Source organism: Canis lupus, chromosome 10, assembly GCF_048164855.1.
Source record: "Canis lupus baileyi chromosome 10, mCanLup2.hap1, whole genome shotgun sequence".
In the NCBI taxonomy this organism is placed as follows: domain Eukaryota; kingdom Metazoa; phylum Chordata; class Mammalia; order Carnivora; family Canidae; genus Canis; species Canis lupus.
In genome coordinates, this window is record NC_132847.1 from 50409825 (window position 1) to 50428786 (window position 18962).

The window sequence follows — 18962 nt, forward strand, 5'->3', positions numbered from 1 at the left end:
GTAACTAATCAAAAGAATACAAAGTTAATGCATGTTTAGATGCACATAAAGAGACAAAAATTTATCTCACATTATAGAAAATGACATGGATAATATTTGAGACTGGCTGCACCAGTCTTAAAAATGTATAAAGACTTGTATTATGATGTATATCCATATAATTTAACTTTCTGGCCTTAACATGTTAAAATGTCACCCATTGACTTAGAAGAATGTATTTGAAAATTGCTATTTCTATACTTTATATAAGTATACTACTTTTATAAATACACTAACATACTTTTTCCAACTCTAACAACTGAGAAGGTAACAAGTGACAGAAGTATGAATGCATCTCTAAAGCCATTTTAACTATCATTATTACATTAAACATCATGTTTTGTTTCATTTTGTTTTTAAGATTTTATTTATTTATTCATGAGAGTTACAGAGAGAGGCAGAGACATAGAGGGAGAAGCAGGCTCTATGCAGGGAGCCCAATGTGGGACTCAATCCTGGAACTGCGGGATCATGCCCTGAGCCGAAGGGAGATGCTCAACCGCTGAGCCACTCAGGCATCCCGAACATCATGTTTTTCTCTGAAATTACACAAACTTATTAAAATACAATCCAAATAAAATGCAAATCAAAGAAATTATGATGATAAAAAGCAAAGAAATTCTGTTATTAGTAATGGAAAAAATTCATAAAATGATTCCCTTTATAAGCTTTTTCAAATATATAAATATTTGGTTTACTGTGAATGTATTTATATATACTCTTGCATAGAAAGCATGCAAGAAAGAAACTTGATAGCTAGATTTCTTATGTAAGTCTGTAAATGACATATGAAGATAGTAATAGCGTTATAAAGGTGACAAGAATCATTTCATGGTAGTGTTTAGCATTACAGTGTAACTAGTAACAACTATAAATATATTGTGACTCTCTAATAAAATATTATGACTTCCTTTGGAAGGTTAGAGTTGGCTTCACTTCTATATATCTTTAAATCGGGGATTGTTAATGTCATCTAATTAGTTGACTTTGCTTAAGTACATGCAATATCATGTAACTCTAATATCACTTGCTTTTTAGAATTGCCTATCATTTCCAAGGTCACAACCACAACTATAATGAGAAGAATGAACACTTTGAAATTTAGTACTAGTAAATATAGAAAACAGCATTTTATTTCTTTGAGGCAAGGGGCAATTATTCTTAATAATTTTATCAAAAGTAATAAATATCCAATTGATAAATAGATGAAGGATTGGAATTCTGTGTACAAATGCCAGCTCTTTTCTGATGCCCCCCAAAAATCAATAGCTCCAACACTGTCAATCCTATAACGATTTATACAGAAATCTCATATGACATTAACTAGGTTGTATGGCAAATGTACACACTTATGTACATTATGTACACATTATGTACATTCATTCTCCCAATACTGTATCTCACAGTTCAAACATCCTTTTATCATTTTCTGTATTCTCAGCATTGTTCAGCACATAACAGGTGTTCAAATAACTAACATGTTTGATATAAAATAAAAAGGAAACATAGGGTGTTTTGCACACATTTCCAAATGAAACTTACCATTTACCATCAGATTTTATCCTCAAAAAATCAAAATTTTGGTACACAGCAATATGAACTCAGTTTTCCAGACATAAAAGCTTAGCATTAGTTTTCATTATGTCATCCTCTCTATCCATTCCCAATATGTTACTATATTCTTTTGTACTTCCCTTTATGTTTGTCATATCCAAACTCCTAACTTTATTTTTAGGATCTCTAATTCAATATCAATTCTATCACATTACCTGGATTCATCTAAATGTTATCCACAAACTTTTATGATCATACAGTACTCGTCTTAAATATTTTGTTGATCATCTATTTCATGTATGTATATTTATATATAAAAAATAAACATGTACTAATCAACTTTGGTTGACCCTTGAACAATTGCAGAGGTTAGAGGCGCTGACCCCCTGTGAAGTTGAAAATCTGAGTATAACTTCTAACTTCCCAAAACCTTAACTACTAATATCCTACTATTGATTAGAAGCCTTACTGACAAGATAGTCTATTAATACATATTTTGCATGTTATTTGTATTATAATCTATTCTTATAATACATTTATTACTTATAATAAAGTAAGCTACAGAAAAGAAAATGTTATAAAGTAAATCATAAGGAACAGAAAATACATTTACAGTACCTTACTATAAAAAAAACTACTTATAAGTGGATTTATGCAGTTCAAATCTTTGTTATTCAAGGGTCAATTGTAGTATGTAACACATTCAAAATAAAAATAATCATTAAAGGTATGAAAATAAAATAAATTTAAATACAGTTATTTCTGCAACCTAATGAATTGAAATAAGTGCCTTATGGGAATGTAACAGAGTTTATAAGATAATTGATCTAAATCATATTATATGATGACCTTAAATTATCTAATAAGATGACCAATTCCTTGTTTTTATTTCTCCCAGTCTCCTATGCACCCAGAACTCAATGTCTTTTTAAAACACTACTTACTGGGACATGTGGGTGGCTCAGTGGTTGAGCATCTGCCTTTGGCTCAGGGCATGATCCTGAGGTCCTGGGGTCAAGTCCCCCATCAGGTTCCCAATGGGGACCCTGCTTCTCCCTCTACCTACGTCTCTGCCTCTTTCTGTGTGTCTCTCATGAATAAATAAATAAATACTTAAAAAAAAACACTACTTCCTGCATAATAGTGTCCTCATCAGAAATCTGTAATGGCTAAGATCAATTTAAATTCCCCAGTGTGGATTTAAACATTTTTATGCCTTAGTCCTTCTTTGCTAATCCATTTTCATTTCCTACTCTGTACTCCAGCAACACACACATATTAATTCTTCTGTTATGTAGCACCTTGTATCTTTTTCATTAGTTTGCTCATTTTCTCCACTGTGTTTTTACCTATATGATTTATCTTGCCTATGTTACAATAGCACAACAGTCCTAACCCAACCCTACATCATATCCTTCTGATCTAATGTTACCCATTCTCAAAGCCTAATTTTCGAAGCAGTTGCTCAACAAAGTTTTCCATATATATTGATGAAATTTATCCATGTTTTTAAAATAAGGAAACATTAGGTTTCTATCCCATTTGAAACAGACATATTCTTCATTCTTCTTCATGAATATATCTCTTTTTGGAGTTCTGAGGCTCAATTTCCAACCTTGATGGGGGTGGTGAGTACCCCCCCAGCCAAGCAATGCTCAGAACACCAGCTGGGTTTCCTAGAATTCAAATCAATTCTGACACTATCCACATGTAGATAACATCAGAGTTCACAATTTAAAAGTTCAGTCCTATAAGAAGACTCACTTCATCCAAATCCCTACTTGAGATGCCAGTCACAAGCCCAAGTAATGATCTATACTTCTGACAGACTAGCTATAAATTAGGTTTCCGGGACCTCCTTCTTGTTTAGTTTGATTAATTTGTTAAACAGTAGCTCACAGGACTCAGAGAAACATTTTACTTACTAGATCACCAATTTATTATAAAAGGATGTAAGTCAAGAACAGCCATTATGAAAGACATGAATAGAGCAAGGGCGTGGAGCTTCCATGGCTTCCAGGAGTGTCATTCTCCAAGCATCTTCAAGTGTTCACCAACCTAGAAGTTCTGTGAACCCAGTCCTTCTGGGATTTTATGGAAACTTCATTACATACAGAGGCATGATTGTTTCCACAGCAATTGATTCAACCTCCAGTGTCTCTCCCCACCTTGGAGGGCACAAAGTGGACTAAAATTTGAACCCTCTCATCAAATGGTTGGCTCCATTGCTAATCAGCCCTCATCCTTAGGTGTGGCTAAATTCACCTCATTAATATAACAAAAGAAACCTTTAGCACTCTCAACAATTAGGAAATTCCAAGGGCTTTAAGAGCTGTGAGTCAGAAATTGTGGACTGAGACCAAATATATATGGGAAATACATTTTAGTCATATGGATTACCAAATATGTATTCCTTGTAAATCACAATATTGCATCTCCCAAGCATTAAACACACACACACACACACACACACACACACACACAAACTGTGTCAAGTAGTGGTGGTATCAGCCACACAGTAGATCCTCCATGAATGCTTGCTTATACTGATAATAATCTTTTTCTCCCAACTTCAACAACTCTAGTAGGGTCTTAAACAAGGACCTTCAAACTAGTATAGTTATTCTCAGTAATATTTAAATGCCAGTCAAATTTCTCATCATAGAATAAACGAAATTGTAGGGTATCCGATCATTTGTATGCAGCCACATGTTATCTGGGAAGATTTTAATATTTTATAGGGACTCTAGACTTCCTGAAATACTCCTGGACACATTTTGTTATCTGAAGGAATCCCATTATTTGTTTTTGTGATGTTTGTGGACAAATACAGAATTATCCAAAATCTTCTTCTGAATACCAATGACAATAATCAAAGGCCAAATCTTTCTGGTAGTAAAATACAGTAATCTTATTCTAAAGTTTAATGAATAATTTTCTATCAAGTTGGGACAGATGGATAAAACAGAGCAAACAGATTCCTCTAGCTAATAATTACATGTGAGGAAAATAAATTTTTCTCATTTCTTTGAATTTTATTTTTACTGAGAATATCATGCCAGTTGGCATGACATTCTAGTTTTTATTTTTAAGAGTGGTGTTGTTGGCAAATGTAATTATTAGTCTGCCTGCTTTCAAAAATGTAAAAGAAAATAACACTTTAGAATTTTCTAAAACATTTTGTTAAATGGTTAGTTCTGCTAATCTTATCAATCTACCTATTCAAGTATCAATACATCAGAGCCTGTCCCTGTATTCTAGCATTTTTGGAAAAATTTCCAAGATTTTAGCTTCCTAGCAATGCTCCTAATCACATTTGCTCAAAATAGACATACCCGAAGAAGCCACTCTGATGTTCTTTGCCTTAATTCATACCTTTAAAAAAATAAAAAATAAAATAAATAAATAAATAAAAAATTCATACCTTTATTTGGCCTCTTTGATTGAGACTATTATTGGCTTCCAGTTGGAATCTCAGATTTGGCCTCATTACTAGGCATTATTTTTTTATATTTTCTTATAGAATGACTTTTTATTTATTTAAATTTTTAATTTTAGTCAATGCCATAAAACTGCCTTTTATAGGATCATCTTCTTGAATCTTTGTTCACAAATAGATTTTTGGTCTCTGTTCAGGAAGAGAGTTGGGGCTTTAATCTAGAGAGTCATTTATTAGATAAAGTTAACAATTAGCATGATTGTTTTGTTTACTTTATATTACTGTTCTCTTTATTTTAGTTTTTCCTTTTCGGCATTATAAGCAAAACTTAGAGTATATTTCTTCTATGTCTATTAGTTTTCAAGCTCCATTTGATGGAACTACATATAGTTCAGTGGTCCTCAAAGTGTGGCTTGGACTCCTTTCAAGGGGTTAGTGGGGTTAGATTTACATTACATAGTTGTACTAAAACAATATCTTCTATTTTTACTCTCATTCTTTTGCAACTACACAAACTTTACAAAAGCTAGATGATTTATAATATCACAACAGACTGAATGCAGAAATTGAAATAATAAAGAAAACTGAAGAAATATCAAACAATGCCATTCTATATACTAATTTACTTATTTTTAAAATATATTTTATAAGTTATTATTTATATTAATGTATAATGTTTATAGTGTTATTTAAAATAAAGTATTACAAATATTTAAATTGTCTTCCAGTTTTGATTACAGTAAATAACAATAGATATAATACATACAAACAAAAGCTCTTGGGGCTCTCAATAATTTTTAAAATTGTGAAAATGTTCTAGGAACAAAGTTTGAGCACTGCTTTTCTTGTCCATAAACAATATAAATTGCATCTCAAATTGATAAACACATCTAAGTAAAATTTATTTCTTGCAACTGAGACAACAGATGGAGTGCCTAAGTCCTTAAAACTGACTAATATTCAGGTGACAAAACGACCCAGGAAATCTAATTCTAACTGAGCTCTTTGTTCCAGCAAATATAGTGTACTCCAGCAAATTACAATGGATTAGTAATAGAGAGCACACTATGGTTTAGTAAAGAATAACATAGGAAAAATAGGCTAATTATATAATCATTGAAGATTCCACTGGCAAACAAGTGATGAAGAAGAGTTGGAATCAATATATCCTCATCTGTGTCATCTGTCTTAACAAACGAAGGCAATACACATGACTACACCCAATTCTTTAAGAAACAAATAGGTCTAGATTTAAGAAATCTAGGACTACATAGTCATCCATAAGTAAATGTATTCTGTTTTCCCCCAATAGAGTGCTTAGTTTCCGAACATGGTCTTTAGAAGATTGCTAACTCAGATAACTCATAGTGTTTTCAAGTCAGCTTTATTCAACAGAGCATAGCAAAATTACTACCTAAAACTCAAGCAAATTTTATTTATTTTATTTCTAACTCAGCACTTAGACAAGGCAGTCAACAAATCAACTAGTTCTGAATTTGTTAGTCTGATATTTCCTGACAGTCACATCCTGAAGGTCATTTTCTGGACTGGGAGAAACCAGGCCAGTAATCTGTCAGCCTTTCATATGCATCATTTTTATGCTAGGAGTAGCCTCTTACAAACCTAAAATAAAATTTCTGGACGCGTAAAAATCAAGCAATTGACAAAGAAAATACATGATTCCTGGAGAACAGAGAGGAGTATATTTATATAAAATTATGGCATTTGTTAATAGAAATAAAGGAAATGTCCCTTATTTTTTATTTTCCACAGAGAAATTACCATGATGTGTATATTGATTCTTATCTGATAATTCAGTAGACATTCTGTGAGAGGTTTGTATGGGTCATCTATTCTTTTTAGAAAATCTCAGTTATTCAACAAGATTAGAAAATATTACTGTAAAATTTTTACAGCAGGCTTGGGGCACCTGGGTAGCTCAGTTGGTTAAGCGTCTGACCTCAGCTTAGGTCGTGATCTCAGGATCCTGGGATGGAGCCCCAAGTCGGACTCATGCTCAGTGGAGTCTGCTTCTCCCTCTCCCTCTGCTGTTCCCCATGCTTGTGTGCTCACTCGCTCTCTCACTCTCTTTCTCTCCCCATCTCTGAAATAAATAAATAAATAAATAAATAAATAAATAAATAAATAAAATCTTTAAAAAAGTACGACAGGCTGTTTTTTTATTATTGTTGTTATTTATACTGACAAGGTAAATCAAAGCCTCATATGGATTAAAACAGTAATGTGATACCACTGCACACCTATTTGAATGGCCAATATCTGACACACTGATAATACCAAAGGCTGGTGAGGATGTGGAGCAATATAATCTCTCTTGCATTGCTGGTAGAAATGTAAAATAATACATTTTGTATGTATATAAAATAATACAGTTTGGTGATACTTTACACAACTAAGCGCACTCTTGACCATATGAACTAGAATTATTCTTCCTGATATTTACCCAAAAGAGTTGAAAAATTTGTCTACACAAAAACTTATATATAGATGTTTACAGCAGGTTTATTTATAATCGCCAAAGCTTAAAAGCAACCAAGATGTCCTTCAGTATGTGAATGGATAAATAAGCTATGGCATATCCAAACAATGGAACATTATTCAGTGCTAAAACAAAACAAAACAAAAAAAGAAGACGTCAATCCTTGAAAAGACACGAAGATGGGCAGCCCGGGGGGCTCAGTGGTTTAGCGCTGCCTTCAACCCAGGGCATGATCCTGGAGACGTGGGATCGAGTCCTGTGTCAGGTTCCCTGCGTGGAGCCTGCTTGTCCCTCCGTCTGTGTCTGTCTCTCTGCCTCATTCTCTCTCTCTCTCATGAATAAATAAATGAAATCTTTAAAAAAAAAAAAAAAGACACAAAGGAATCATAACTGCATAATACTTAGTGAAAGAAACAAATGAGGAAAAAAGTACAAAACAAATAGTACAATAGGACAAAACAGCTTTAAAAAAAGTAGCATCCTGGGCAGCCCGGGTGGCTCAGCGGTTTAGCGCTGCCTTCAGCTTGCGGTGTGATCCTGGAGATCTGGGATCGAGTCCCACGTCAGGCTTCCTGCATGGAACCTGCTTCTCCCTCTGCCTGGGTCTCTGCCTCTCTCTCTCTCTGTCTCTCTCTCATGAATAAATAAATAAAATCTTAAAAAAAAAAAAAAAAGAAAATCAAATCAAATAGTGAAAGGGAATATAAGGGAAGGGAGAAGAAATGTGTGGGAAATATCAGAAAGGGAGACAGAACGTAAAGACTGCTAACTCTGGGAAACGAACTAGGGGTGGTAGAAGGGGAGGAGGGCGGGGGGTGGGAGTGAATGGGTGACGGGCACTGGGGGTTATTCTGTATGTTAGTAAATTGAACACCAATAAAAAAAATTAAAAATAAAATAAAATAAAAATAAAAAAAGAAAAAAAAAAGAAATCTCAAAAGGAAACCAAATGTTATTTTTATTTGTATTTATGTCCCAAGAGAGTCATTTACATTCCATGCTATGGACATAAGATACTTAGTAAACAGACCCTGATCAAGGATTTTGTGCCATGGCAAATGCATTCTAGTTCATTTGCAAACTTTTTTCTCTCATTCTTTTGCTAGACTTATTTAAGTATACCAATAATAAACACAAATATTTTGGGGCCTAAAGCATTTGGAGAGTTTTTTTCCTTGATAGTTAAGTCAAGCAAAATTGGATAATTCCTGCATCTTTCAAGTGGAAAAAAAACTTGTATTATCAACTATGTTATTTAATGTGTCTTCCTATACCAAAAATTACCACCACTTAATGATTAAGAGAAAAAAAGAAAATAATAATAAAAGAAAGACAATCTACCATAACACTTTCTAATCTGAAACTCTAGCTATTAAGTTAGGCTCATTGGGAGTTTTTCAACAATAAAATTATAAAATATCAGTAAAATTGTATATAATAAAAATAATAGCAATATCATGATCTATTAATTTTATTGTATATCCATTACAGTTTTTAGCACAGCTACGGAGAAATCATTACAGGTGTTCTTTGAGGTGTATAAATGCAATACCCCTTTTTATTTAATTAATAAACCTTTCCATAGTTTTCAATATTTAAAGCAATATATTCATAGAATACTAACCAGGGAATGCAATAATTAAATATGCTTTCAAAAATAATATTCTAATCTTTTAGACTCAATATTTTCTTTTGCATTAAATATTACATTTATAATGCCAGAATTACTTAAGCATAGGATCATAATTTTGCCCATACATGTGGGAACACTATTTCTATTTAATTTGTGGCTTTTCTCTTTGTTGCATCAAGTTCTCTGATTTCTCCATGCCTATGAATTATTAGAGCAAGTCAGATTCTGAATATGTTAAATAGAAACTATGTGAATTTAGAAAATATATACTTCTAACATAAAGCATCTGTTTCAAAACTCTTTTTAGCTTATGAATTATCATCATGTTCTCTCCCATAATGCCAGATAAAAACAGTTCTGAAATGTTTGAGATTCAGAACTGATCAATGACTAATTTATACTATTTAGAGCTTCTTATGTTTGCTGTATTAATAAGACTCATGGCTTATCTTTGAATGTAAAAAGCTCAAAGAAACATGATTTCAGTGAGACACAGAAATATATCCTTATCATTTGTCTAAAATCCTGGTTATTCTTTAAGACATGCCATTGATTTATCAATGTTAACAGTTTCAGAGTGATATATATGTAAAAATCTAGAAAAATATAACTTGATCAAAGATAGCATCTATTTAAATAGATATTTAGGAAATAGCTTTGTCTAATTTATTATCCTTTTTCCCTCCACCTACAATAAGCACAAAGAGATTTTTTTTACAATTCACTGAGAGAACTAATTCTTGTAGACAAAACTCACACATGGATGGAGATGCTCTATGAGTTTTTAACTCTCAGAGATGCCCACAGAGAGCCTCTAGTTACAGCTCAGACTTCTTTATCATAACACCAGGTCTGGCATATGTTTTTGCTTAAGAGTCTTTACTCCTGCAAGTATTAATTCTCTGCATTCACCTGCAGTTTTCCCCCGAGTTGGAAGGAGCTATTTACCCTCACTTCTCTTATGAACTTATGAGGAGTTTTGATATTTTATATGGTTTAGTTTTTTAGTTATTAGGACAGATTGTGGATTTAGTTTCTTACACGCCAGACCAGAATCTGTTAATCCCTTTGTCCTGTTTTGAACTTCCAAAAATTTACAAAAATGTTTCAGATGCTAAACCATTCATCCATTCTCATCTGTTTCCTAGAGTTATTTTAATACTCTCCTGAGATGTTTTAATACTATTTTTTTGTATATTTAACATGTCCCTCTTGCCTGGTATTGTTACACACTTATTATACATACACACACATTCTAAATATTTGAGAAATGTATTGCCTAACTAATTCAATCAAGTAGCAAAGTAAAATGAAGATCTTATCTTAAGCTTTCAAAGAATATCCCTAACACAAAGCTTTTTTAAGGATACTATTAGAGAAAATGTTCCATCAGAATGAAGTAGCATATCTAGATAGAAGAGGATTTCGGAAACAATAATGTAACAATAATATAGCCTGATTAAATACTCATGTTGCTAATTGCATTACAACTAACATAGAGAGTTATTAGTCCAAAGTTTAACAAAAAAAAGCAGGAAAACAAAGAATCAGTAGATTGTCTCATTTCCCCATGTAGAAAACTATATTGAGAATCATTTAATAAAGTTTTTTAGACAAAGAGAAAACTAGAGTTCAAAGAAATAAGAATATAAAGAAAAATGGGGAATAATGGCATCAATAAAAACTAAAAAATATAAACAAAGGAAAGCATAATCATAAAAATATTTTTCTTATAAAAGTGATCAATATTTATCAAATCATAATATTTACTTATTGAACAGTTGTGATAAATTGAGAGGATGAAGTGGAAAAAGAGAAGGGAAAATGCAAAAAAAAGATAGGTTAAAGGAAGTTAAAATTCTCATCTACTATAAGATAATCTAAAAACATAATGTCTAAAACTGGTAACAAAAATTTCAATATATGCAGAAATACAGAGAAAATGAAGATATGGAGAAATATGGACATATGGAGAAATATGGAGAAAACTGCTAAAAATAATAGCTAACTTTATGACAAGGGTTGCCTCTAGGGAGCAGGGTAGTGTTGGACTGTTACAAGCTGGCTGAATTTGGTTTAGCTTTATGGTGTTAGTAGTATGTGAATTTTGTGAAATATACATGTATATTGATTAAAATTGATTAAAGTAATAATTAAAAATAGCTCTCAGATAACCAAGTGAGGAGTCTCTAACTGTAGGCTAAATAAAATAAATTATCCCAGTAAAGATATTGGCATACCTATCCTTCTGAAACTTAACATAACTTCTCCATCCCACACATCATTTTTACTTTTATCTGGATTCCTGACACTAAATATACTTTAGGCTTTAACCTCTGCTTCTTTGATTCCAGACAGGCTGTGTATGTGTATGTGTATGTGTGTGTGTGTATGTGTGTGCAAGTAAAGGGAAAATACTGTATGCTTGTGTATTTTGCTCCATATTTTTTGTTCACATAATCGTACAGTATGTAAATTGCTATGTATAAGCATTCTAGAGTCAATCTTTTTTTGTATAAAGAGTAACTAACATTTGAGTGTGAATGTATCATAATTCACTGTATACTACTTCATCTAAAAATGTGCTTTTTGTCTTTTTTCCCATAAAATATTTTTAAAGTGCTGCACTTAGCAACTTCATTCATCTCTCTTATACATCACAAATATATGTAAATATTAAAATTCCCACAAGTGGAATTGTTGGTCAAAGGAAATGTGAATTTTAAAATTAGATCACATTTTCTAAATGCCTTTTATAAGTAATTTTAACAATGGACACTTTAACCAATGGTATAGAAGAATGCCTATTTCCCCATAAATTCGCTGTATTACTACAAAACATGTAACTATATGCTCATCTGAGAACTGAAAATAGCATCTAATTTATTTTGTATTTACTTAATTCTCAGTGAAGTTGAGATCCTTTCATATGTTCATTAACTTTTTTTATTCCTATGAACTAATCCATGTCATTTATTAGGTTGTACGAGATCCATTAATTTCAATGTCAGCCTTATCAGATACTGAAACATCATATATAATGTAGTTTCAATCTTGTAGATCTAAATTACTTTTTTTCATCAATTTCTCTGCCTAATTTTGCTCCAGTTACACACAGCTTTAATGTATGTTTTTTTTTGTTTTTTTTTTAATTTATTTTTTATTGGTGTTCAATTTACTAACATACAGAATAACCCCCAGTGCCCGTCACCCATTCACTCCCACCCCCCGCCCTCCTCCCCTTCTACCACCCCTAGTTCGTTTCCCAGAGTTAGCAGTCTTTACGTTCTGTCTCCCTTTCTGATATTTCCCACACATTTCTTCTCCCTTCCCTTATATTCCCTTTAACTATTATTTATATTCCCCAAATGAATGAGAACATATAATGTTTGTCCTTCTCCGACTGACTTACTTCACTCAGCATAATACCCTCCAGTTCCATCCACGTTGAAGCAAATGGTGGGTATTTGTCATTTCTAATAGCTGAGTAATATTCCATTGTATACATAAACCACATCTTCTTTATCCATTCATCTTTCGATGGACATCGAGGCTCCTTCCACAGTTTGGCTATCGTGGCCATTGCTGCTATAAACATCGGGGTGCAGGTGTCCCGGCGTTTCATTGCATTTGTATCTTTGGGGTAAATCCCCAACAGTGCAATTGCTGGGTCGTAGGGCAGGTATATTTTTAACTGTTTGAGGAACCTCCACACAGTTTTCCAGAGTGGCTGCACCAGTTCACATTCCCACCAACAGTGTATGAGGGTTCCCTTTTCTCCGCATCCTCTCCAACATTTGTGGTTTCCTGCCTTGTTAATTTTCCCCATTCTCACTGGTGTGAGGTGGTATCTCATTGTGGTTTTGATTTGTATTTCCCTGATGGCAAGTGATGCAGAGCATTTTCTCATGTGCATGTTGGCCATGTCTATGTCTTCCTCTGTGAGATTTCTGTTCATGTCTTTTGCCCATTTCATGATTGGATTGTTTGTTTCTTTGGTGTTGAGTTCAATAAGTTCTTTATATATCTTGGAAACTAGCCCTTTATCTGATATGTCATTTGCAAATATCTTCTCCCATTCTGTAGGTTGTCTTTGAGTTTTGTTGACTGTATCCTTTGCTATGCAAAAGCTTCTTATCTTGATTAAGTCCCAATAGTTCATTTTTGCTTTTGTTTCTTTTGCCTTCGTGGATGTATCTTGCAAGAAGTTACTATGGCCGAGTTCAAAAAGGGTGTTGCCTGTGTTCTCCTCTAGGATTTTGATGGAATCTTGTCTCACATTTAGATCTTTCATCCATTTTGAGTTTATCTTTGTGTATGGTGAAAGAGACTGGTCTAGTTTCATTCTTCTGCATGTGGATGTCCAATTTTCCCAGCACCATTTATTGAAGAGACTGTCTTTCTTCCAATGGATAGTCTTTCCTCCTTTATCGAATATTAGTTGACCATAAAGTTCAGGGTCCACTTCTGGGTTCTCTATTCTGTTCCACTGATCTATGTGTCTGTTTTTGTGCCAGTACCACACTGTCTTGATGACCACAGCTTTGTAGTACAACCTGAAATCTGGCATTGTGATGCCCCCAGATATGGTTTTCTTTTTTAAAATTCCCCTGGCTATTCGGGGTCTTTTCTGATTCCACACAAATCTTAAAATAATTTGTTCTAACTCTCTGAAGAAAGTCCATGGTATTTTGATAGGGATTGCATTAAACGTGTATATTGCCCTGGGTAACATTGACATTTTCACAATATTAATTCTGCCAATCCATGAGCATGGAATATTTTTCCATCTCTTTGTGTCTTCCTCAATTTCTTTCAGAAGTGTTCTATAGTTTTGAGGGTATAGATCCTTTACATCTTTGGTTAGGTTTATTCCTAGGTATCTTATGCTTTTGGGTGCAATTGTAAGTGGGATTGACTCCTTAATTTCTCTTTCTTCAGTCTCATTGTTAGTGTATAGAAATGCCACTGACTTCTGGGCATTGATTTTGTATCCGGCCACGCTACCGAATTGCTGTATGAGTTCTAGCAATCTTGGGGTGGAGACTTTTGGGTTTTCTATGTAGAGTATCATGTCATCGGCGAAGACGGAGAGTTTGGCTTCTTCTTTGCCAATTTGAATGCCTTTAATGTCTTTTTGTTGTCTGATTGCTGAGGCTAGGACTTCCAGTACTATGTTGAACAGCAGTGGTGAGAGTGGACATCCCTGTCTTGTTCCTGATCTTAGGGGAAAGGCTCCCAGTGCTTCCCCATTGAGAATGATATTTGCTGTGGGCTTTTCATAGATGGCTTTTAAGATGTCGAGGAATGTTCCCTCTATCCCTACACTCTGAAGAGTTTTGATCAGGAATGGATGCTGTATTTTGTCAAATGCTTTCTCTGCATCCAATGAGAGGATCATATGGTTCTTGGTTTTTCTCTTGCTGATATGATGAATCACATTGATTGTTTTACGGGTGTTGAACCAGCCTTGTGTCCCAGGGATAAATCCTACTTGGTCATGGTGAATAATTTTCTTAATGTACTGTTGGATCCTATTGGCCAGTATCTTGTTGAGAATTTTTGCATCCATGTTCATCAGGGATATTGGTCTGTAATTCTCCTTTTTGGTGGGGTCTTTGTCTGGTTTTGGAATTAAGGTGATGCTGGCCTCATAGAACGAATTTGGAAGTACTCCATCTCTTTCTATCTTTCCAAACAGCTTTAGGAGAATAGGTATGGTTTCTTCTTTAAACGTTTGATAAAATTCCCCTGGGAAGCCATCTGGCCCTGGACTCTTGTGTCTTGGGAGGTTTTTGATGACTGCTTCAATTTCCTCCCTGGTTATTGGCCTGTTCAGGTTTTCTATTTCTTCCTGTTCCAGTTTTGGTAGTTTGTGGCTTTCCAGGAATGCGTCCATTTCTCCTAGATTGCCTAATTTATTGGCGTATAGCGGTTCATAATATGTTTTTAAAATCGTTTGTATTTCCTTGGTGTTGGTAGTGATCTCTCCTTTCTCATTCATGATTTTATTAATTTGAGTCTTCTCTCTCTTCTTTTTAATAAGGCTGGCTAATGGTTTATCTATCTTATTAATTCTTTCAAAGAACCAACTCCTGGTTCTGTTGATCTGTTCCACAGTTCTTCTGGTCTCGATTTCGTTGAGTTCTGCTCGAATCTTTATTAACTCCCTTCTTCTCTTGGGTATAGGATCTATTTGCTGTTTTTTCTCTAGCTCCTTTATGTGTAAGGTTAGCTTTTGTATTTGAGTTCTTTCCAGTTTTTGAATGGATGCTTGTATTGCGATGTATTTCCCCCTCAGGACTGCTTTTGCTGCATCCCAAAGATTTTGGATGGTTGTATCTTCATTCTCATTAGTTTCCATGAATCTTTTTAATTCTTCCTTAATTTCCTGGTTGACCCTTTTATCTTTTAGCAGGATGGTCCTTAACCTCCACGTGTTTGAGGTCCTTCCAAACTTCTTGTTGTGATTTAGTTCTAATTTCAAGGCATTATGGTCTGAGAATATGCAGGGGACAATCCCAATCTTTTGGTATCGGTTCAGACCCGATTTGTGACCCAATATGTGGTCTATTCTGGAGAAAGTTCCATGTGCACTTGAGAAGAATGTGTATTCAGTTGAGTTTGGATGTAAAGTTCTGTAGATATCTGTGAAATCCATCTGGTCCAGTGTATCATTTAAAGCTCTCGTTTCTTTGGAGATGTTGTGCTTAGAAGACCTATCGAGTATAGAAAGAGCTAGATTGAAGTCACCAAGTATAAGTGTATTATTATCTAAGTATTTCTTCACTTTGGTTAATAATTGATTGATATATTTGGCAGCTCCCACATTCGGGGCATATATATTGAGGATTGTTAAGTCCTCTTGTTGAATAGATCCTTTAAGTATGATATAGTGTCCCTCTTCATCTCTCACTGCAGTCTTTGGGGTAAATTTTAGTTTATCTGATATAAGGATGGCTACCCCTGCTTTCTTTTGAGGACCATTCGAATGGTAAATGGTTCTCCAACCTTTTATTTTCAGGCTGTAGGTGTCCTTCTGTCTAAAATGAGTCTCTTGTAGACAGCAAATAGATGGGTCCTGCTTTTTTTTTTTATTTTATTTTTTTTAATTTATGATAGTCGCAGAGAGAGACAGAGGCAGAGACAGAGGCAGAGGGAGAAGCAGGCTCTATGCACCGAGAGCCCGACGTGGGACTCGATCCCGGGTCTCCAGGACTGCACCCAGGGCCAAAGGCAGGCGCTAAACCGCTGTGCCACCCAGGGATCCCCGGGTCCTGCTTTTTTATCCAGTCTGAAACCCTGCGCCTTTTGATGGGGTCATTAAGCCCGTTCACATTCAGAGTTACTATTGACAGATATGAGTTTAGCGTCATCATGATATCTATTCAGTCCTTGTTTTTGTGGACTGTTCCACTGAACTTCTTCTTAAAGGGGAATTTTAAGAGTCCCCCTTAAAATTTCTTGCAGAGCTGGTTTGGAGGTCACATATTCTTTTAGTTGCTGCCTGTCTTGGAAGCTCTTTATCTCTCCTTCCATTTTGAATGAGAGCCTTGCTGGATAAATATTCTTGGTTGCATGTTCTTCTCATTTAGGACCCTGAATATATCCTGCCAGCCCTTTCTGGCCTGCCAGGTCTCTGTGGAGAGGTCTGCTGTTACCCTAATACTCCTCCCCATAAAAGTCAGGGATTTCTTGTCTCTTGCTGCTTTAAGGATCTTCTCTTTATCTTTGGAATTTGCAAGCTTCACTATTAAATGTCGAGGTGTTGAACGGTTTTTATTGATTTTAGGGGAGGATCTCTCTATTTCCTGGATCTGAATGCCTGTTTCCCTTCCCAGATTCGGAAAGTTTTCAGCTAGAATTTGTTCAAATACATATTCTGGCCCTCTGGCCCTTTCGGGGCCCTCGGGAACCCCAATTAAACGTAGGTTTTTCTTTCTCAGGCTGTCGTTTATTTCCCTTAATCTATCCTCATGGTCTTTTAATTGTTTGTCTCTTTTTTCCTCAGTTTCCCTCTTTGCCATCAACTTGTCTTCTATGTCACTCACTCGTTCTTCCACCTCGTTAACCCTCGTCGTTAGGACTTCTATTTTGGATTGCATCTCATTCAATTGATTTTTAATTTCTGCCTGATTAGCTCTAAATTCTGCAGTCATGAAGTCTGTTGAGTCCTTTATACTTTTTCCTAGAGCCACCAGTAGCTGTATAATAGTGCTTCTGAATTGGCTTTCTGACATTGAATTGTAATCCAGATTTTGTAACTCTGTGGGAGAGAGGACTGTTTCTGATTCTTTCTTTTGAGGTGAGGTTTTCCTTCTAGTCATTTTGCTCATTGCAGAGTGGCCAAAAGCAAGTTGTATTGGGAAAAAGAGAAAAAGAGAGGAGAGAAAGAAGGAAAGAAAAGAGAAAGAGAAAAAAAAGGGAAGAAAAAAAACGAGAAAAAAAAAAAGAAGAAAAAGAGAAAGAAAAAGAAAGGAGAAAAAAAAGGGGGTGGGGGGAAGGAAACAAATCAAAAAGCAAAACAAAACAAAACAAAACAAAACAAAAAAAAAGAACCACCGGGGAGTATCTTCTGATTCTGTGTACTTTAAGTCCTTTGACTTCCCCTGGAACTTGTCCGTCTAGCTGGTGTTCTGGGGGAGGGGCCTGTTGTGCTGATTTTCAGGTGTTAGCAGTTGGGGGAGCTGCTGTGCCCCCGCCTGGTGCAGGGCTCAGTGGGGGTTGTTTACCCCGTGAGGCCGCAGGAGGAACAGCCCCAGTGGCGGGGCAGCTCTGGAAACCTGGATTCAGCTCCGGCAGGAACTCGGTCTGCAGGGCCTGGAGGCTCCGGGCGGGGCCGCTGATCTGCTCAGCTGGGGCAGGAGCGTCCTTGCTGTCCTGGGCCCTCCCGGCCTCTGCCTGTCCCGGGGGAGGCCGGATCCTGGGCTGTGTCCCGGCGCCCTGTGCTCCGGAGCCTGCGCTGGTGGATTCGCGCTCCCGCCCCGCAGCCCCCTCCGTGGAGCCGCCGCCCGAGCCCCTCCGAGCTGCTCCGGGTCCCGCCGAGCGCTGCAGCCCTTAGGGAGCTCGGCGCATCTCCCGGGGCGCAGGTGTCTGTTACTGTCCCCGGGAGCCCGAGGGCATCCCCGCCCTCCTCGGTCCTGCTCCACCTCCCTGCGAGCCCCTTTCCGCCCGGGAAGGTCGGTGCAGCTCCTGCGTCTCCGGGACGGGGCTCTCCTGTCCTGGGGACACTCGCCCCGGCCTCAGCCCGGCTCCTCGCGGGGCCCCTCCCCCTTGGAGGCCTTTGTTTCTTTACTTCTTTTTCCCCCGTCTTCCTACCTTGATAGAAGCGGGAACTCTTCTCACTGTAACATTCCAGCTGGTCTCTCTTTAAATCTCAGGCCGAATTCGTAGATTTTCAGGATGATTTGAAGGTTATCTAGGTAATTTGGTGGGGACAGGTGACTTGGGGATCCTACTCTTCCGCCATCTTGCTCCTCCCCCCGGTTTGCTTGTTTTTTTACATTATATCATAAAATCAAGTGGGACAAATTTCCTATCATTGTTTTTCTTTGCTGTCATTGTCTGGAAATCTTTCAGGAAATCATTAACATTGTGATTAAACTTATCATTTTTAAACTCAAGGTATGTGACATTTTTGTTTAAGCAATGATTTTTCTCTATACATTTCTGACTCCTCTGCATTAGTCCATCTTTACCTGCACAGTTCAGGAGGAGTATAAAGAAATTGAGGAAAATCCAACATAATCTTAATTAAACATAAAGATCTCATATTGGTTAGCCAAACTAACAGAGGT

The 18962-nt window shown here is 36.0% G+C and overlaps 1 long non-coding RNA gene across 1 annotated transcript; it reads right to left on the reverse strand.

The window, feature by feature from the left end:
* Positions 1–383: 383 nt before the first annotated feature.
* On the reverse strand, positions 384–18614 carry LOC140641567 (uncharacterized). Its single transcript, XR_012038167.1, has 3 exons — positions 18484–18614; positions 6993–7136; positions 384–578 (listed from the first exon to the last, which is right to left on the reverse strand). It is a non-coding gene; the product is annotated as an uncharacterized lncRNA (long non-coding RNA).
* Between the last annotated feature and the right edge of the window lie 348 nt (positions 18615–18962).